We start from the raw sequence: 22545 nt of genomic DNA, 5'->3' as shown, positions 1-22545 counted from the left end.
ATTAATAGGCATGTCATCGATCAATTGTTTAAATTCATGTTTTAGTAGTTTAAAATAACGCATAAAAGATGAGCTTAAAGATCAAATGGTAAATTACATCCGATTGATATGAAAATTGGCATGCATATTAAGAACATATAGGAAATGTAATCTAACGGTTGGATTTTAAAAGTATGAATTCAATAATAAGCTATTGGGTGGTGTAACAGTTTTTAAAATTATATCAGGTGTAACTTGAACCCAACCCTACATTTATTAATTCAAAGTGAATTTTGACAAATCTACCGTTAGATTACATTATCTTCATATATTTTTCATGATTAAAAAATTTTAAGGTGATCAAAGATTAATAACCATGTTATCAATTAATTGTTTAAATTCAAGTTTTTGTAGTTTAAAATAATGCATAGAAGGTGAGTTTATAAATCAAATGATAAATTACATCCGATTGTCATGAAAATTGGCATGCATATTAAAAACATATAGAACATGTAATCCAACAGTTGGATTTTCAAAATATGAATTCAATAATAAGTTATTGGGTGGTGTAACATTTTTTAGAGTTACATCAGATGTAACTTGAATCCAGCCCTATATTTCTCAATTCAATGTGAATTTTGACAAATCTACCGTTAGATTACATTATCTTCATATATTTTTTATACTTACAAAATTTCAAGGTAATCAAATATTAATAGCCATGTCATCAATCAATTGTCTAAATTCAAGTTTTGATAATTTAAAATAACGCATAAAAGACGAGTTTAGAGATCAAATGATAAATTACATCCGATTGACATGAAAATTGGCATGCATTTTAAGACCATATAGAACATGTAATCCAACGGTTGAATTTTAAAAATATGAATTCAATAATAAGTTATTGGGTGGTGTAATATTTTTTATCGTTACATCAGGTGTAACTTGAACCCAGCCCTATATTTTTCAATTCAATGTGAATTTTGACAAATCTACCGTTAGATTACATTATCTTCATAGATTTTTCATGCTTACAAAATTTCAAGATGATCAAAGATTAATAACCATGTTATCAATCAATTGTTTAAATTCAAGTTTTTGTAGTTTAAAATAATGCATAGAATATGAGTTTATAGATCAAATGGTAAATTACATCTGATTGTCATGAAAATTGGCATGCATGTTGAGAACATATATAACATGTAATCCAACGGTTGAATTTTCAAAATATGAATTCAATAATAAGTTAATGGGTGATATAACATTTTTTAGAGGTACATCAGATGTAACTTGAACCCAGCCCTAGATTTCTCAATTCAAAGTGAATTTTGACAAATCTATCGTTAGATTACATTATCTTCATATATTTTTCATGATTAAAAAATTTCAAGGTGATCAAAGATTAATAGCCATGTCATCAACCAATTGTTTAAATTCAAGTTTTTATAGTTTAAAATAATGCATAGAAGATAAGTTTATAGATCAAATGGTAAATTATATCCGATTGTCATGAAAATTGGCATGAATGTTAAGAACATATAGAAAATTTAATCCAACGGTTGAATTTTAAAAATATGAATTCAATAATAAGTTATTGGGTGGTGTAACATTTTTTAGAGTTACATCAAGTGTAACTTGAACCCAGCCCTATATTTTTCAATTCAATGTGAATTTTGACAAATTTACCGTTAGATTACATTATCTTCATAGATTTTTCATGCTTACAAATTTCAAGGTGATCAAAGATTAATAATCATGTCATCAATCAATTGTCTAAATTCAAGTTTTGGTAGTTCAAAATAACGTATAAAAAACGAGTTTAAAGATCAAATGGTAAATTGCATCCGATTGACATGAAAATTAGCATGCATTTTAAGACCATATAGAACATGTAATCCAACGGTTGGATTTTAAAAATATGAATTCAATAATAAGTTATTAGGTGGTGTAACATTTTTTTGAGTTATATCAAGTGTAACTTGAACCCAACCCTATATTTATTAATTCAATGTGAATTTTAACAAATCTACCGTTAGATTATATTATCTTCATATATTTTTCATGATTACAAAATTTCAAGGTGATCAAAGATTTATAACCATGTTATCAATCAATTGTTTAAATTCAAATTTTTGTAGTTTAAAATAATGCATAGAAGATGAGTTTATAGGTCAAATGGTAAATTATATCTGATTGTCATAAAAATTGGCATGCATATTAAAAATATATAGAACATGTAATCCAACAGTTGGATTTTCAAAATATGAATTCAATAATAAGTTATTGGGTGGTGTAACATTTTTTAGAGTTACATCAAATGTAACTTGAACCTAACCCTATATTTCTCAATTTAATATGAATTTTGACAAATATACCGTTAGATTACATTATCTTCATATATTTTTCATGCTTACAAAATTTCAAGGTAATAAAAAATTAATAGCCATGTTATCAATCAATTGTTTAAATTCAAGTTTTTATAGTTTAAAATAATGCATAGAAGATGAGTTTATAGATCAAATGGTAAATTACATCCGATTGTCATGAAAATTGGCATGCATGTTGAGAACATATAGAACATGTAATCCAACAGTTGAATTTTCAAAATATGAATTCAATAATAAGTTATTTGGTGATGTAACATTTTTTAGAGTTATATAAGGTGTAACTTGAACCCGGCCCTATATTTTTCAATTCAATGTGAATTTTGACAAATCTACCGTTAGATTACATTATCTTCATATATTTTTCATGATTACAAAATTTCAAGGTGATCAAAAATTAATAGTCATGTCATCAATCAATTGTTTAAATTCAAGTTTTTATAATTTAAAATAATGCATAGAAGAAGAGTTTATAGATCAAATGGTAAATTACATCCGATTGTCATGAAAATTGGCATGAATATTAAGAACATATAGAACATGTAATCCAACAGTTGAATTTTAAAAATATGAATTCAATAATAAGTTATTGAGTGATGTAACATTTTTTAGAGTTACATCATGTGTAACTTGAACCCAGCCCTATATTTTTCAATTCAATGTGAATTTTGACAAATCTACCGTTAGATTACATTATCTTCATAGATTTTTCATGCTTACAAAATTTCAAGGTGATCAAAGATTAATAGACATGTCATCTATCAATTGTCTAAATTCAAGTTTTGGTAATTTAAAATAACGCATAAAAGACGAGTTTAAAGATCAAATGGTAAATTACATTCGATTGACATGGAAATTGGTATGCATTTTAAGACCATATAGAACATGTCATCCAACGGTTGGATTTCAAAAATATGAATTCAATAATAAGTTATTAGGTGGTGTAACATTTTTTTGAGTTATATCAGTTGTTACTTGAACCCAACCTTATATTTCTTAATTCAATGTGAATTTTGACAAATCTACTGTTAGATTACATTATATTCATATATTTTTCATGATTACAAAATTTCAAGGTGATAAAAAATTAATAGCCATGTCATCATTCAATTGTTGAAATTCAAGTTTTTGTAGTTTAAAATAATGCATAGAAGAAGAGTTTATAGATCAAGTGGTAAATTACATCCGATTGTCATGAAAATTGGCATGCATGTTAAGAACATATAGAACATATAATCCAACGGTTGGATTTCAAAAATATGAATTCAATAATAAGTTATTAGGTGGTGTAACATTTTTTTGAGTTATATCAGTTGTTACTTGAACCCAACCTTATATTTCTTAATTCAATGTGAATTTTGACAAATCTACTGTTAGATTACATTATATTCATATATTTTTCATGATTACAAAATTTCAAGGTGATAAAAAATTAATAGCCATGTCATCATTCAATTGTTGAAATTCAAGTTTTTGTAGTTTAAAATAATGCATAGAAGAAGAGTTTATAGATCAAGTGGTAAATTACATCCGATTGTCATGAAAATTGGCATGCATGTTAAGAACATATAGAACATATAATCCAACGGTTGGATTTCAAAAATATGAATTCAATAATAAGTTATTAGGTGGTGTAACATTTTTTTGAGTTATATCAGTTGTTACTTGAACCCAACCTTATATTTCTTAATTCAATGTGAATTTTGACAAATCTACATTTAGATTACATTATCTTCATATATTTTTCATGATTACAAAATTTCAAGGTGATCAAAGATTAATAGTCATGTCATCAATCAATTGTTTAAATTCAAGTTTTTGTGGCTTAAAATATAACATTTAGTGACACTTTTTATTTAAATTTATTTATTTTTTCTTGGAAGGGACAATCACATATGTTTAATTGTAATCATAAAAATAAAAAATCTATTATATATATATATATATATATAATGAATTAATTAATGTTATATAAAAATTAAGTAACTTTTTAGCTTTTAAGTTTATTCACTTAATTAGCTAAAATTGCTTCTTTTTTTTTTTTTTCTAATCATAATTATCACAAAAAGGAAAAAGAAAAAGAAAAAGAAAAAAAAGCTTAATTTAGGTGACTTTTAACAAATAGTTGTACAATATAGTTGTGGGGCCACGGAACTTATGATCCGACCCACGATCTACCAGGGCTTAAGGCCCGTGCCGAGGAGGGTATTTGCCGAGGACGAATGGAGAAGGGCCGAAATGCCGAGGACACAGTCGAGGATGACCCTGTCCTCGGCACTCCAAGACTTCAAAGGGAAGAGCGACATCTCGTTGAGGGTTGCCCCCAAAAAGCCCCCTGAAGGAGATGCGAGTAGAATGGGACTCACGTGGGGGTACGGTGCGAAACTGGTTCAGGGTAAATACGTCCCCTCCGCATTAAATGCACCCACCAACGTCCTAACCATGTTAATGAGAAAAGACGACTGGACAGGGTGACTTCGATCATCGCGACTAACAAAAAGTAAGGAGGGACAGCTGATGGGACGGGTACTGAAGTAGGCACCTACCTGATTAATAAGTGAAGGGCTAAGATTAACCAAGAAGGGCTATATAATGTGAAGGTTGATGCACCAAGGAGGAGGCTGGGAAAAATGGCCAAAAATCAGAGCCTCCCAGCCCGCCTCTAGGAGAAAAACTCCTCGAGTGAACATGATTTGATTCTATATGAACGACACGACAAACCACCGTCTGGTGACCAAGGCCTAGCCTTTCAAACCCACGCTCTATAAATGATATTGTTTGGGCTTTTTTACGTGCGAACCCAACATTATTATGGGTCGTTACAAATTGTGTCCTTACAATTTGCGCCGTCTGTGGGAAAAGCTTGTGTCTTGGCACAGGTAGTGGGTTGAGACAGTCCCTCACATCATTTCCAACAGCCGAATGTAGTGTTCTAGCGTAAAGTTCCACTAGGGGCTATGTTTCTTCACTAGGGGCTGCGCTTCGTAGCGTCAGCAGCATGAATGGTTCTAGGGGCTTGGCCGAGGAGCTAATCCCCCTAAACCAAGGTCTCACGCCATAGCCAAGGGGTCAATTCCCCCAATTACTTAAAAATCAAGTTTTGAACAGAACCAAGGTATTACATGGTCTTCAGACTCAAACCTATGGGGAAACCAACTACTTAAAAACTGAGTTTTTGACAGAACCAAGGTATTGCATGGTCCTCGGACTTAAACCTATGGAGAAACCAACTACTTAAAAACTGAGTTTTGGACAAAACCAAGGTATTGCATGGTCCTCGGACTCAATCCTATGGGGAAACCAACTACTTAAAAACTGAGTTTTGGACAGAACCAAGGTATTGCATGGTCCTCGAATTCAATCCTATGGGGAAACCAACTACTTAAAAACTGAGTTTTGGACAGAACCAAAGTATTGCATGGTCCTCGGACTCAAACCTATGGGGAAACCAACTACTTAAAAACTGAGTTTTGGACAGAACCAAGGTATTGCATGGTCCTCGGACTCAAACCTATGGGGAAACCAACTACTTAAAAACTGAGTTTTGGACAGAGCCAAGGTATTGCATGGTCCTCGGACTCAAGTCTATGGGGAAACCAACTACTTAAATATCAAGTTTTGGACAGAACCAAGTTGATGCTTATGTACCCGCTGAAATAGGTTCAGACATGAGTTCAATACCCTATGGGGGCAGGCGTGCTAGTATTCGGAAACAGGGTCCAAAACATGTCCTATGTGCAACCATGTATACATGTTATGATAATTAGTTTAGAAATCATAAACAGTAGTAAGTATCGACGAGGGCAACTGACAAGTAACCAAAAGGAAAAAGGAAGAAAATAATTTAATATATGTGGTCAACAGGTTCAAATTACCAACAGACTACAAAGTTTTGTCAATATACAAAAAAAAAAAAAACTAGTTAACCATTAAACTAAAAACAAATACGAAGCCTGGCCGAGGTTTCTACTTCTTTAATTTTGCATCGGCCACATCTTGGGAAGGCGGAATGGGATCAGTGTCGACGCCTTGGAGGACAGTCCCTTATGGGGAAGACTGAGCAGGATCGGTGTTGGTGCTCTTGGGGACCACAGCAAGGGGAATTGCCTGTAGGGGCTGGGCAAGTATGGCTGGCTCTTCGGCATTAGTCATCTCAGTGCCGACCACAGGCTCAGCAACCTCTTTGGGTACCTCGGGATCCGTACGCTGAGATGCTTCTATCACATCCTGAAGCTCTCCCCCTTTAAGCGGCTCACCAAGAGAGGCGCCGACCTGTACAGTTTCCGACTGAGTGACCCCTCCCTCATGTTGGTCGCTCACAGCCTTGGAGCTGGTGGAGGTGGCCTCACGGATGGCTGTAGGGTAGAATATGTTCTCCGCTTTCCATAAATCGGACGAAGCATCCACCCCAGCTCACTTCAAGGCCTCTTCCTAAATCTGGGAGCAGTAAAGCCTGCATACTCCTTGAATTTGGGCTTTGAGGGAGGCTTGGGTGTCAGCTACCCCCGGGTTGTAACCCTCATCCTCGGTTGTTTCCTTGGCAGCCTCAGCCTCGTTTCTGGCAAACTCAGCCTCCTGCTTGGCCCTTATGGCTTCGTCCCGAGCATACTCCGTCACACCTTTGTCATTCTCTGCCAAGATCAGTCTTTTATTTAAATCACTGATCTGCTCCTTGGCTATTCGCAACTAATCCTCGGCTTCTAGCAGACGTTTTGTTTGGTCCTCGACCTATTTTTGGGCGCTAGCTAAACCCGCCGAGGCGCTATCCCTATCTCGGATAGCTTCTGTTAAGGCAGCCTTGGCCTTGGCAAGGTCGTCCTCGGAAGCTTTGAGAGTCCACGTGGCCTCTAAGCGCTTGGAGCGTTCATTCTCGACCGCCTTACTCTGCTTGTTCACTTCCTCCTCCATCCTATAGGTGGCCTGGAGAGCCTGTCAAGGGAGATAAATACATCGTGAATGACGGACCGGGAGTAAGAGTTAATAAAGTTTTAGGGTTCAAGAGCCTTACCATGCCCAAGTGTCTCTTCATGCTGAGGAAAACCTCCTGCATCCTCATTTTCTTCAACCCATCCATGTCGGTGGGAAGCAGCATGGTTCTCCTTAGTGCGTCTGCCACATAACCACCCTCGCCATCTCCAAGGTCCCTTATGGACGCGATTTCCACCAGTGGCCCCCCGTGGAGCATTGGGGCGGGAAGCCAGGCGCTTGGCAAGGATTGGGCCTCGATCCCCTTTCCCTTGCCTTGGGAAGATTGGGCTTCGGTCTCCTTACGCTTACTTTGGTGCCCAATCTTCAATTATTTCGCACGCGGGGCTTCCTCCCTCTCCTTAGAAGGTTGAGATTTTCCCCCATCCATGGTTTCCTTGCCTTTGGGACTCCTCTTTCTCTTTGAATCAGTGCTCTCCGGCCGAGGAGGCAGAGCTGGTTGGGGAGGAGCAGGAAGTTTGGGGCGGGGGGATTGTGGCTGTGACTTTGTGGAGGATGACCTAGTCTGGATAGTCTGGGGCTGAGGTGGTGGTGACGGAGCATTGGATTGCGGAGTTCCCTGCGCACCCTTCCCCGATTGACCTTCGAGGAGGTCGAATAAGCTGGTTGAGGGCTTTCTCTTAAGTCCCATCTCGGCTTGGGAAGATGTACCTATCGATGACAATTCCGCCTCGGACAAGGCTGGGTCACCTATATCACCAGAAGGATCCTTGGATTGGTCGGCTAGGTCAAATACCCCAAATCCCTCCTCGGACTGATCTAATTCACATTCGTACTCTGCTCCTTGATGAGATGAGGAGAGGTCCACCAGTGGGACGCCCTCTGGGATAGATGATCCTTCGGAGATTAAAAATCCTGATTCGATCACGGTAATTTTTGGAAGCCAAGGACGGTTATCGCTGATCACGTGCCTAGGGTCGGCAAATGACTTCTGGAGGGGAGCGTACCCTAATATTTTGTGAGCGGCTCGGACCTGACCATCTCCATCATTTACGAAAACTGCCGCTTGTAGAATAGTCTCCAAGTCCACCCAGTTAACTAAGTGAAAATGTCGTTGAAAAGCGTGTGAATCTGCAAAAGAAAAACACATATGCATGGTTAGTTATCGAACCACATCAGATTAGAATGGCGCAAAGGGTCGGCGCCCTTCCATTCCCTATACCCCACCTGGTTTTCCTTCTACTATGGGGCACGGAATGCCATCATGCCATTCACCGGAAACGATAAGGAAATCCTTGTTTAATCCCTTGTTGGAATCAGGGAGGCATTGAATTAGTCGAACCCTTTCGTCTCTCGTCTTCATGTAGTAGGATTTCCCCTTCAAATTTTGGAGATTATAGCACCAATTCATGTCATGGTGGGTCAGTCTTAGCCCCATCTTTTCGTTTAAAGCATCCACACAACCCAGAATCCTAAACATGTTGCCGGTGCACTGGGTGGGGGCTAATCGGAAGTGCCTGAGGTTACCCTTCGTTACCGGCCCCATAGGGATTCTCATACCCCCCTCTACGAAGGCGAGGACGGGAATTACTACCTCGCCCGTTTCGCTCTTATAGTGCCACTCCCCTATCTTACAATGCCTCAGACTTACGTTGGGAGGAATCTTGTAATCGGCGATGAACTTTTTCATCACCTCTTCAATATCGACTAATTTCCTCAGTCTCAATTTAGCCATCTCTACGATTTTCTAAACAAACTCAACCAGCAACGGGAGAAGAATGGGAACCAAAGAAAAATAAACCCAGAAAAGAAAAAGCACGAGTTAATGGAGGCAGGGAACTTACATAAAAGAGGAAAAACGCTTCGGACAGGCTTTTTGTGCTGGAGATAGACTTGAGTTTGGACGAAAGTTCAGATAAACCCAGGGCATACGCGCTAGAATTCTTAAGTGCAAAACTGAAGAAACAAATCCGTTCCAAAAAACATTTAGGTTTCCTATTGGGGGTAACTGCACGAATTTTCCCGCCCATAAAGGCCAAGGAATCCCCACCGTTAGATCTTCATCATGTCGTAGAACGTGGGAAACACAGAGCCGCCCACATTTAATGAGGCCACGCTTCACATTCCAAAGTCTCCAAGAGCGTGTCTCGGGCAGACGGAAAGTCTCGGGAACCGATAAGTGATAAGGATTAACAGGCATTGACAGATGTCTGATATCATCAAAACCCTCCTATCCGTCTGAAGAGCCGAATAGCAGGATTTTGAGGGGCTATTGTAGGGCCAGGAAACTTATGATCTGGCCCACGATCTACTAGGGCCCAGGGCCCGTGCCGAGGAGGGTATTTGCCGAGGACGAATGGGGAAGGGCCGAAATGCCGAGGACACAGCCGAGGATGACCCTGTCCTTGGCACTCCAAGACTTCAAAGGGAAGAGCAACATCTCGTTGAGGGCTGCCCCCAAAAAGCCCCCTGAAAGAGATGTGAGTAGAATGAGACTCATGTGGGGGTACGGTGCGAAACTGGTTCAGGGTAAATACGTCCCCTCTGCATTAAATGCACCCGCCAACGTCCTAACCATGTTAATGAGAAAAGACGTGTGGACAGGGTGACTTCGATCATCGCGACTAACAAAAAGCAAGGAGGGACAGCTGAAGGGACGAGTACTGAAGTAGGCACTTGCCTGATCAACAAGTGGAGGGCTAAGATCAACCAAGAAGGGCTATATAATGTGAAGGTTGATGCACCAAGGAGGAGGCTGGGAAAAATGGCCAAAAACCAGAGCCTCCCAGCCCGCCTCCAGGAGAAAGACTCCTCGAGCGAACACGATTTGATTCTATATGAACGCCACGACAAATCACCGTCTGGTGACCAAGGCCTAGCCTTTCAAACCCACGCTCTATAAATGATATTGTTTGAGCCTTTTTACATGCGAACCTAACATTATTATGGGTCGTTACAAATTGTGTCCTTACAATAGTAAATAATAAAGTATATAACAAACAGTTGTATTTTATTATATACTATATTATAATATATATAAAATAAAATACACGTACAACATTTAACAATTTTAATTATAATAATATATAAAGAGATTAAAACATATTTTAATTAAAGAAAAGATGATTTTTTTTGTAATTTATTACAAAAATGATAAACTATTTCTTATATTATTTAAAAAATTTCAGAAAATTTGGACAACATAATGAATTTTTTAACAAATTATGCTAAGGATACAATTTTTAGCACAATTTTGTGTCACAATTCGTTACATAGTAAGTTGTGATTAGTAATGATGTGTCTTCACATGACCCATTGACATACATTTACTAATCACAATTCACATGTGACGAATTGTAACATAAAATTGTTTCAAAAATGATGTTTCTAGCATAATTCTTTTCTGACGCCCTTTTACTTGTTTCACTTTTCATTCGGCCCAACTCCTCTTCTCATACTTATATCATTCACGTGTTCCCTTGTCTTGCCTTTTATTCTCTTTGTTTTTTTTTTCTTTGGTTTTTTTTAATATAAATTGTTCTCTCTAGTCTTATCAATTAACAAATCCCAAAATTCTCACATTCAAAACTTCATCCTCACCGTCAATTCAAAATGATCTCTTTAGCTTTCTATCTTCTCTCTTCTTGTCTTTCTAATAGTCTGATACTTTTTTCCTTTTTCGTCTCTTTCTTCATTTTGGTTAGCTCCAAGAATGCCTACAAAACAACTCTTCGAAAATGCATGATTCAACTTCTATTTCAGAAAATCTAATGCCAGCGTAAGTTTGCTCTCCATTTTCCATTACTATATTACTTCATTCTCTCTAATCTCTAATCTCTATCAAAAGTGTGTGGTTCTCATTGATTCTAGATTAAAAACTAAAAAAAAAAAATGGTGTGGTTGTCATTGTTTTGTTGCGTATATTTTCACAATATTTTATAACAAATTTATGTGGTAGTATATTATTGTTTGTTATTGTTGGGGTAAAAAAATAATTTTAGTATTAAGTTTAAATTTGAACTAATGATAACTAACCACTTTATTTTTGATTTGTTGTGAAAATATTGTGAATATAGCATCTCTCAATTTTTTTTTAATTTCTTTTTGCGCGGTGCCAAATTTCAGGTGCGTTCTAAATTTTTTTGATTTCTTTTTTTTTTTTTCATTATTTTTTATTTGTGTAAACAAAACACTATTAGTTTCTCTTTCTCCTCCCATATACAGACCCACGCCTCTCAGCCTCCCAAAAAGACTGGTAATCTCTCTCTCATCGATCCTCTCTCTCTCATCACTCTTCTCTCTCATATCACTCTTTTTTCTTCTTTCAGGATTAGCAGGATATTGATTTCGGGATTAGAGAGGGTGTTGGTTTTAGGACATAAATTTCGGGATTGGAGAAGGTAATAGAGTCTTTCCCTTTTGTTTCATGGTTATGCACAAGAAAAAATAACGCAAATTAAAGTTTTTGACTTTGTCTTTGTTTGAAACTTACATGTAAAAGTTAATTCCTTTGTGGGTTTGTCTAATCTTTTAGTCAAGTTTTTACATACCTAGTTGGATTTTCTCTTCTAGGTCTTCTTTATTTGGATAGATTTAGTGTGTTTCTAAGGATTCCCTAAAATTTATTAGGAAAGTGAAATAGAATCTTTTTTTTTAAATTTTAATTTTGTTGGCATTGTGTTTTTAAGACTGAGGCTTTCTTGCATGTGTTTGTTACATTGTTCAATTGGCAGTGTGTAACCTAGGTTTGTTGTCCAAAGGGGTTGAATTGGGGTGAATTTGCATTGGATGGTTTTAGAGTCCATCTATTGCTCTTTATGCATTCAAGTTCAAGCATGCCTTTGTGTTAGAATGTAATGTAATCTCTCTGAATTTATGTTTTCAATAAAACTTATTGAACTCCGAGCTATGTTGTATTATTAATGAATTCATTCATAAAAAACTAAAAACGGATAGAAATAAAATTTCTCTTCCTTTATAGGTGTGGAATCCTTTCATAAGTGTGTATAAAGGATATTGCTTGTCTAAAGATGCTGAGGAGCATCTTGTTCCGATGTGGGCTACTATATATATATATATATATATATTTGTGTTTTAAAATTATTTAGCTTTTAGGGGCAACATGTTTGGCTTCTTTGTTCAACAACCACAGTTGCCCTTATAGTAGAATGCCAAAATCTTTACCATTTTATATAACTGCATCATCAAGGGCTCACAATGAGACTGCCCCTTAAATACTTCCACACTTCCATTTTACTTAGGATAAGTGGCCATAGAAAATATCTGAAACTTGGTCTAGAGTTAGAAATTGCTTTTAAATATTTGTCTCTTTAATTGATTTGTCAAGTTTTTGGAAGTTGCCGTTTGTGTTCTGTTTTAGCTTATTGTCCTTTTTTCATGGCATTGTGGCCTTTGTTATTGCAAGGGATTGTTCTAATTGCTCTCTATCATAATTTTCAGCTTCTAAGTGGGTCAAGGGGAAGCAATTGGAAGAAGTTGTGGCCATTAAAAACACGTGAGTTCTGGCAATATATGATTTGTTGCTCAGTTCATCTTGTCTATGATTTGGGTTTTCTCATAAATGCTTGTTTATCCACCCAATTTCTTGGCTTAGCTACTACCTATATGTGGTTTGCTTGTTTGTTCTTATGCTTGGAATGTTTTGTGTTTTGGGTTTTGGATAGCCAATATTTGGTGTTGTTACAGGCCATATAGGAAAGAGACATTTGTTGTGCACATAAAGTGTAACTTGATATGTAGCTACACTCCCTGCAATATTGTTTTCAATTACTTCAACATGGTCAATTCTAGTTAGGAACCATAACTCATTGAAATTAAAAGGGAAATAGAAGCAAAAGCACACACCAATTTTATTGTGATGGTTGGGTTTTTTATTTATGGTAGTGGCTGTGTTTTTGTGTTAATGGTGGTGACTGTGTTTTTGGTTTAATGGTGGTGGTGGGTTTTTTGTTTATGGAGGTGGCTGAGTTTTTTGTTTAATGTTGGTGGTTGGGTTTTTGTGTTAATGGTGGTGGCTGTGTTTTTTGTTTAATGGTGGTGGTGGGTTTTTGTGTTAATGGTGGTGGCTGCGCTTTTTGTTTAATGGTGGTGGTGGGTTTTTTGTTTATAGTAGTGGTTGGGTTTTTGTGTTAATGGTAGTGGCTGTGTTTTTTGTTTAATGGTGGTGGTGGGTTTCTTGTTTATGGTGGTGGCTGAGTTTTTTTGTTTATTGTGATAGCTAGTTTTTTTTTTATGGTGGTGGTGGGTTTTGTGTAAATGGTCGTGGCTATTTTTTTTTTTTTTAATAGTGTTGGCTGGATTTTTTATTCGTTGTGGTGGTTGGGGTTTTTATTTGTTTTGTTTTAAATTGGGATTTTTTTGCATTCTTTATGACTCTCCATGGTTTGTAATGGGGGTTTGGTTTTTATTTGATGAGAATGTTGTGGGTCTTCTTTCTTTGATAGTTTGGCTTCATATGATGTTGCATTATGATTATTTTGTCTAGTTTGTTATTGGGTTTTTTGTGGACATTTTCTGCATTGTCTTACTAATAATAATTTTTTTGTTGTTGTTGTTGTTGTAGTACATCTTATCAGGGATATAGGTTTGCAGTCTAGTTTGTTATTGATGTATTTTCCTTTATACTTGTGCAGATATGGGATTGGTGGCCAAAAGATAGCTTTTGTGGGACTATTTGAACTCAAATAATTTTCTGTAAAGTTTGGAAGCTAAGACATCATTTGTATATAAATGGCTGTAATTACTTTGTGAACATCTTTATTGCATTTTTAGATTGTATGGATGTTTTTTTTTTTTTTTTTTTTTTTTTTTTTATGGATTTGGTTAGAAATGAATGGATTTAAATTTTTTTTTTTTTATGGATTTGGTTAGAAGTGAACAGGTTAATGTAATGGAAAGTAAATGTAAAGAATATTAATAAAAAAATAAAATTGGTGATGATAATTTTTATCGCCATATCTGACTATAAGTAGAAATTGGTGACGAAATAATTCGTCATCACCTAATCTATTGAAATTGAAAAAAAAAAAAAAAAACAATCGGTGATGCAAAACTTCGTCACCTAATCTATTGAAATTGGAAAAAAAAATACATTTGGTGACAAAAAACTTTCGTCATCTATCATTTTTTATTGGTGACGAAAAAATTTCGTCACCTATCATTTTTTTATAGGTGATGAAACATTTTTGTCACCAATACATTCTGTGACGGAGCTTAGGTGACGAATGCCGTTTCGTCACCACTTCGTCACCATATATATTCGGTGACGAAATAAGGACATATTGTGACAAAAGGTTTTGTCACCATAGTCCACTTTTGTTGTAGAAATTGTTCAAATCATTTAAAACTTAAAGATTAGGGACCAAAGATGAAACCCTAATTTTTTTGAATATAACTAAATAACATGTCTTTTGTGTTATGATGCTATCTTAGAAGGTCAATTCAAAAATAAAATTTTATTTTTATCTCCGAACCCAAATAAATTTGATAAAAAAGAAAAAAAGAGAGAGGAATGGATTAGATTTATTAAACATAAAATTTGAATTTAAAATTTAACATAAATACCAAATTTTTAACACAAAATCTCTTTATCTGATTGTATTTTATTGCTCATATATTTGATTCATTTTGTTTTCCTAACTTAAAAAATTGAAATCCTACTTTAATACAGGAGTTGAAAGTTGTTCAAGTAGCTACTCTTTTTGCTTCCTTTTCAAGGTTGAATCCCTAACAGCTAAGAGTTCTCTGAGGTATCATTTCTCTTTTGTTGTTTCTCTTTTAACTTCTTGTTATTGTTTGTTTATTACTTTTGTCATTGTTTTTGTTGTTGCTTTGACCTGCTATTGTTGTTGTTGTTATTGTGTCACTTGAGTGTTCTTGTTACTGGGTTAGTAGTATCATTGTTATGGTAATTTGCTAATGCTTAATTTTGATATCTTTAGGTTATGGAACCCTCTAGTGATGCACCTCCTTCCCAAATAACACCCGCTGTCTAAGCTAAACCCACTGCCCAAGCTGAACTTGTTGCCACTCCAACTAATGTTGAGGCACTTCCACCTAAACCTAATGGTAAAACCAAGGTGAGTGAGATAGCTGCTGATTGTGGTAATAATAGGAAAAAGTCTACTGCTTGGGATCATTTTGAAAAAATAAAGATTTGTGAGGGTCAATTTAAGGTTGTTTGCCATTATTGCCAAAAAACTTATCGGGCTAATAGTAAGGATCATGGTACTACTAATTTATTGAATCATACAATAAATTGTGTTAAGAACCTTAATAGAGCTTCACTTAAAGGGCAACAAACCTTAGCATTTGAACCTAAAATGAATGGAGATGAAGGGTTTCAGCTTGTGCCAACAGCTTTTACTGTTGAGGCTTCTAGGAAGGCACTCGCTGAAATGATTAACAACCTTACAACTTAAGTTGCAAATTAGGGATATCTTATCTCGTCAAACTGTGGCTAGGGATGTGATTGACATTTATGGTGTTGAGAGAGGGAAACTAAGGGAAGTCTTGAAAGGTCGTAGGGTGTGCCTTACTATGGACACATGGACTAGTATTCAAAATCTGAATTATATGTCCCTCATAGGTCATTTTATTGATGATGATTGGAACTTGCACAAGAGAATTTTGAATTTTTGTCAAGTGGAAGACCATAGGGGGGAGACTATAGGTCGAAAGATTGAGATGTGTTTGCGTGAGTGGAGTGTTGATGGCATATTCACCTTGACAATGGATAATGCTTCCTCTAATGGTACTACCATTAAATTTTTACAAATAGTAACTAAAGATTGGAAGGGGACTGTTTTAGAACATGAGTTCTTGCATATGGGGTGTTGTACACATATCCTAAATCTGATTGTGGGAGATGGTTTGAAAGAAATTGATGCGTCCATTGCTAGGGTACGTGAAGCGGTGAGGTATGTGAAGTCCTCACCAAATAGAAATCAAACTTTTAGGAGTTTTGTGGAGAGATTAGGTATTGAATCCAAGTGTTTACTAAGTCTAGATGTACTTACTAGGTGGAACTCTACCTATCTCATGTTAGATACTGCTAAAAAATTTAAGAAAGTGTTCTTAAGAATGGACTTTGAGGATGATAGCTATTCTTCATACTTTTTGAATAAGAAAAATAGTTGTGGTTTGGGATCTCCTTGTGGGGTTGATTTTCAAAATTGTAGGACATTTGTGGGTTTCTTGAAACTTTTTTACAATGCAACAAAAAAGTTCTCCGGTTCTTTGTATGTTACTTCAAATACTTTCTTTGATGAGATGTTTGTGATTCAAGAGAATATTGCTCATTTAATTAAATCTCAAAATCATCTCTTGAAAAACATGGCAACTAAAATGGAAGCTAAATTTGAAAATTACTGGGGGGAAAAGGGATAAAATTAATCAGCTTTTATATGTGGCTGTGGTTCTTGATCCAAAGAAAAAAAATGAGGTTTTTGAAGTTTTCTTTTTCTAAAATTTATGGGGATAAAGTGGCTGATGAGATGGTTGATTTGGTGAGGAAGACCATGGATAGGTTGTATGATGATTACTCTAAGGTTGATTCACCAAATGTGGTAGTACCAAGTGAGAGTGAGAGGACACATATGGAAGGTGATACAATTGGTTGTAGTAATCCATATGCGATGGTTAATTCATGATATGAGCATTTTTTAGAGGCTGAGAAGTCTATATGGTGTAGCAATGAGATTGAAAAATATTTGGCTGAAAATTGTGAGAGTAGAAGGGATGTGAAATTTGAGATTTTGGGGTGGTGGAAAGCCAACTCAAATAGGTACCAAGTGCTGTCCAAAATGGCTAGGGATGTGCTGGCTGTATCTATTTTTACGATTGCTTCTGAATCGGCATTTAATACCGAATGGCGCATACTTGATCTATTTCGAAGTTCACTCTCCCCTCTTATGGTTCAAAATCTTGTTTGTGCTCAAAATTGGTTGCAAGCCCATGTCCTAATTTCTTTTCGCAAGTCAAAGGACAAGATGGAGGCCTTGGAGGATGAATTTCATGAATTAGGTAATATGTTTAACTTCCAAACTTCTTGTCTATTAAGTGTTATTAAATGTGTTATATACTTGAGCAAAATTTAATCTATTGTCTCAAATTTTTTTTTTCTAGTTTTAAATTAAGCAACAACAGCAACAAGTTCTAGTTCCTGCTCAAGCAAAGGTGGTACTCGTATCACAGTTAGTATTGATGAATGATCACTGATTAGGTATGTTTTTGCCCTTATAATTTTTGTTCATATTGGTTACTTCCCTTTTGGTTATTCTGTATCTTTTGTTCTTTGTCTTTATATATTATTGATAAATATTTTTTCCCTTTGTATTGTAGGAGGAAGAAAGGTCGCATTTTGTATAGGAGGCAGTTTTTTTGGATATATTTTGAAGCTTTTTTGGACAGATGTGTAGTTTTTCTAATTATACATGAACTCTTGTCTTGCTTATAGGAAGGAAAACTTAGCATCTGTGTAGGCTTTCCTTTCTATAAGTTATGGACTTGTTAACTATAGATAATAGAGTAGTTCTTTACTGCTTTAGGAAAGCTATTTTTTGGAAATACTTATAGTATTTCATAATTGTAACTAATTATATATACTGCTGGGAATATTACCTATTACCTTGGTAGTTTACTGCCTTACAGCCTTCTGCAGTAACTGCCTTCTCTGTTGTCTCTATGGCTTACTATATATATATATATATATGGAATTATGAAGATATAGTATTTTTAGTAATGCTTGCTGCTGTGTAGTATTTTTAATATGAGGTTGCATTTCGTGCATGGAGAGGAATTGTATTTGTACTTAGTAGTGTCCCCACATGCTGTGAGTTCAGCGCTGATCAAGGAGGAAGGAAAGGTGCAAAAATTATGTATTACACTAGCAGAGCACTTAGAGGAGCAGAAGGAAGGTACCCACTAATAGAGAAGTTAGCTTTTGCACTAATAACAACTTCTAGGAAGTTAAGACATTTCTTCCAAGTTCATGTCATCAATGTCATAACGGACCATCTGCTCAAGAAGGCAATGAACAAGCTGGAAGCTGCAGGTCGACTGATTTAATGGGCAGTCGAGCTTAGTGAATTTGACATTCGGTACCAACCGAGAAATGCAATAAAGGCCTAAGCTCTGGTAGATTTCATTGCAGAGTTTACTCCAAGTTATGAGGACTTAGGTGGAAGAGAGGACAATAAAAAATGAGTCGTCCATGTAGATGGATCATCTATACTGCATGCTGGAGGTATAGGAGTTGTTTTGCAGTCACCAGAAGGAGACAAATTAAAGCACAAGGTTCGCTTGTAATACCAAACAACTAACAATGAAGTGGAGTATGAAACCCTTCTAAAAGGGTTGGAGCTGGCTAAATCTGTAGAAGTAAACTCAATACTCATCTTGGGAGACTCTTAGTTGGTCATAGGCCAAGTAAATGGGACATATGAAGCCAAGGAAGACATGAATGAAGAGATATTTAAAGAAGGTGGTACGCCTTGTGAAGAAATTCAAAGAAGTTGATTTCATTCAAATCCCAATGGAAGAGAACGTAGAAGCAGATACTCTGGCAAAGGAAGCCTCCACGAATGAAGTAATGGACGAGTTTGATGAAATACAATACATGCCAAGCATAGACCTCCAAGAAATGTTGCAGATAGAAGGAGAGGAAAATTGGATGACCTCGATAGTATGATACTTGACGGACAGAAGACTTCCAGAGGGGAAGGATAAAGCTAGAAAGCTCAGGGTTAAATCAGCTAGGTACATCCTTATGGATGAAGTGTTATACAAAAGAGGTTTTTCTCAGTCTTTCCTAAGGTGTTTAGCTCTGGACGAGGTGAACTACGTATTGAGGGAGGTTCATGAAGGAGCATGTGGTAACCACTCAGGAGCCAGATCACTTGTCCACAAGGTCGTCCGTACTGGATACTATTGGCCAACCATTCAAGCTGATGCTAAGGCATATGTTAAGGTATGTGATCAATGTCAACGTTTCAGTAATATTCCTAGACAACCATCAGAGTATCTTACCCCAATAATGGCCCTTTGGCCTTTCGCACAATAGGGATTGGATATTTTGGGCCCCTTTCCAATCGGAATTAGGAAAATGAAGTTTTTGGTGGTAGGAATAGATTATTTCACTAAGTAGGTGGAAGCCGAACCCTTAGCAAAAATTACACAACAAAATGTCAAGAACTTTGTCTGGAAGAACATTGAATGCAAGTTTGGAGTACCTAGGGTATTAGTGTCTGACAATGGACGACAGTTCGACAACACACCTTTCAGGGATTTTTGTGAACAATTGGGAATCAAGAATCATTACTCCTCACCCTCCCACCCACAGGCCAACGGGCAGGTAGAAGTAGCAAACCGATCCTTATTGAAAATCATCAAGACTCGACTTGAAGGGGCAAAAGGAGTATGGACAGATGACTTACTAGGTGTTTTGTGGGCTTACAGAACAACAGTGAGAACCCCCACGGGGGAAACTCCTTTTAAACTAGCCTATGGAAGTGAGACAGTCATACTGGCAGAAGTGCACATGGCCAGCTACAAGGTGAAGAAGTATCAAGCTGAAGAAAATGAAGAACAGCTTCGTCTTAACCTTGACCTTATGGACGAGGTGAGGATGGATGTGGAACAGAGAATAGCAAGGTACAAAATCTTATGGCAAGGCAGTATGATGCCATGGTGAAACTCAGGCGCTTCAATATTGGGGATCTCATCTTGAAGAGGGTTACCTCGGTAACAAGAAACCCGGCCTATGGGAAACTGGGGCCAAATTGGGAAGGACCTTATAGGGTTATCAACTATAAGAGGCAAGGATCCTACTATTTGGAAGTTTTGGATGGACAGAGGCTAGAACACCCTTGGAATGTTGCGCACCTAAGGAAATACTATCAATAAATGTTGACCCTGGACGAAAGTGGCCACGGACGAGATTCATGGACGAGTGGAATATTGTATTCTCCTGTTTGTTTACTACTACTGTGTGTTTTAAGTATTTTAATAATCCCTTAGAAAGTACATTAGTGTTTGACTTTTGTGCTATTCATGGATGAGTTTGTGTGTAAGTATTTTTAATTCCCTAAAGGCACTAGCTCTCAAGCATGTGCCATGCCTATGGACGAATGTTTGCATAATTTGGATTTCCAAATATATATATGTTGTATTTTCAAGTATATACATAATTGTATGGAAATCCTTCATTTTTTGTAAATTTATTCAGAGTGATCCACGAGAAGCAAACAATCAATGACGAATAAAATCCTTGGACGCAAGGATGTACTGTCCATAAGCTTTCCTTAAAGAAAGGATAAAGCAACAAGGAATAAACCTAAGGTATGCCCGTCTAAAGCTTAAGACGAGATGAAACCTAAGGAAAGATCGTCTAAACCATGGACGAATAAAGATTGTGTAAAAACACAAGCCTATAGACGAATCTAACCAACCTAACAATCCAGTACAAGGACGAGCATTTGCTGGGAATGATTTAGCTAAGGACGACTAAATGATCGTCCCAAGTCTGGATAACGAATAAAGCCAGCGAAAAGGCGCGTCATTCATGAATGGTCTGTACTTAATGGCGAACCAGAAGGATTCATTTTGCTCTATTTTGGTGATGTAATAAGAAATTCACCCATATACTCATGATGAGATAAAATGATTTCCTAAGTGGACGAACCACACAGCCATAGAAATGATGGACAATGTAAATAAAATTCATATATTAAGCTTCAAACGTATTCAAACATAATGAAAGGTGAAAATGGAAAATATTCATTCATTCATAGAATTTAAAGAAGGGTGGACGACCAACGTCCAAAAAACCCTTTAAAAAGTTATGTAAATATAACTGATCGTATATAAGGCTCGTCCATAAGCTTAGACGAGATAATTGTACTTGGATAAATTTGAATAAAAGAAGCCAAAACAAAGCCCAAAACAACGGGCACTTCCAATAAAGATAAAATAAATTTTCTAAGGAAAATATAGTCACTTGGATAAGCCAGACTTGGGATTGTCTTGGGTCACTTTATTATTAGCATCGTCCGTTATGTTGACGTCCTCAGAACTCGTCTGCAACAAGGAGCTTTCAGTAGCAAGGGGAAGCTTGAAAGAATCAAAGTCCAAATCAGGAAATGTTTCTTTGGCATCAGTATGAAAGTCCTCATAGCCAGCTGCATAGTGACTGTCAAGATGATTCTTGTACTCATCAGACTTCTTGAAGGCTGCTATGGCTTCCCCAAGTGCTTTCTCTAAGGACGAGACAAATTCAGAAACTTGTCCCTCAAGATAAACGATGCGAGTATCTTTCTCAATGTTATCGGCCTTAAGCTGTTCCACCTCGTTTTTCAGCTTCGTCTCACTTCCTTGCAGACGATTGAAATCTTCAGTCAACCTAAGCACCTCCCCCTTTTTTAGTAGAATTTCATTGTTCAACTCCTTAGCCTTATCCTTAGCGGTCTTAGCCTCTAAAGCGAGCTCCTTAGCCTGGCAAGTTGCTATGTAAAATTTTGACATAGCCTGTGTATGGACGAAGGGAAGTTAGACATTTTATTTGAAAATTTGAATAAAAACACACGAGGATGAGTGAAACACTACCTTAAAGAGGTCGTGGATACCAGAGCATTCAAACTCTTTCACTCACATATTGTAGCATTCATTGACTTCATTGTCAGTAATGATTCCTTTAAACGTCTTCTATGCATAGCTCTCATCCAGCACTAGGTTAGAAGGACGCTCAGAAGGCTTTAACGGATGATGCTTGCAAGGAGTCTTGGCTAGAGGGGGAGTAGGATCAGTCTGGACGGGATGAACAGTTTGGATAGGCTCCATATCAACTGGAGGGTCGTCCAGGTTTATTGTCGGGGGTGTGAACTTGGGAACCTTGGGAAGAGAAGCCTTGCCAAGTTTTTGCTTCTTAGGACCTCTACGACTTGGAAGGTCATCCAGATCCACAGCACTGGATATAGACTTAGATTTTCTCTTCCCTGTCTGGATGGACGTTGCCTGGACGACTGGTGGTGCAGTGACATCCTCATCCCCACTGGTTATGGTTTTTTCTTTGTTTTCCCTCATTGTAGTTATTCCTGCGATGAGAAAAATCAAATAAATAAATAAATAAAAAAAGAGGAAGAAAAAAAAAAGAGAGAAGTAGAATGGACAATACTTACTTCAACGGGTGGTTTCCTCGTGACCGAGATTCTCGGTAATAGGTACTGGGCCAAGCCCCCAA

At 36.7% G+C, this 22545-nt stretch overlaps 1 long non-coding RNA gene across 1 annotated transcript; it reads left to right on the top strand.

Annotated features, from left to right (window-relative positions):
• Positions 1-10914: 10914 nt before the first annotated feature.
• LOC115958309 lies at positions 10915-14071 on the top strand. Its single transcript, XR_004084510.1, has 4 exons — positions 10915-11067; positions 11514-11689; positions 12750-12804; positions 13943-14071. It is a non-coding gene; the product is annotated as an uncharacterized LOC115958309 (long non-coding RNA).
• The last annotated feature ends 8474 nt before the right edge of the window (positions 14072-22545 follow it).

Source organism: Quercus lobata, chromosome 1 (assembly GCF_001633185.2).
Source record: "Quercus lobata isolate SW786 chromosome 1, ValleyOak3.0 Primary Assembly, whole genome shotgun sequence".
In the NCBI taxonomy this organism is placed as follows: Eukaryota; Viridiplantae; Streptophyta; class Magnoliopsida; order Fagales; family Fagaceae; genus Quercus; species Quercus lobata.
Note: the sequence above shows the minus strand (reverse complement) of the source record. Positions and strands in the feature narration are given on the sequence as shown.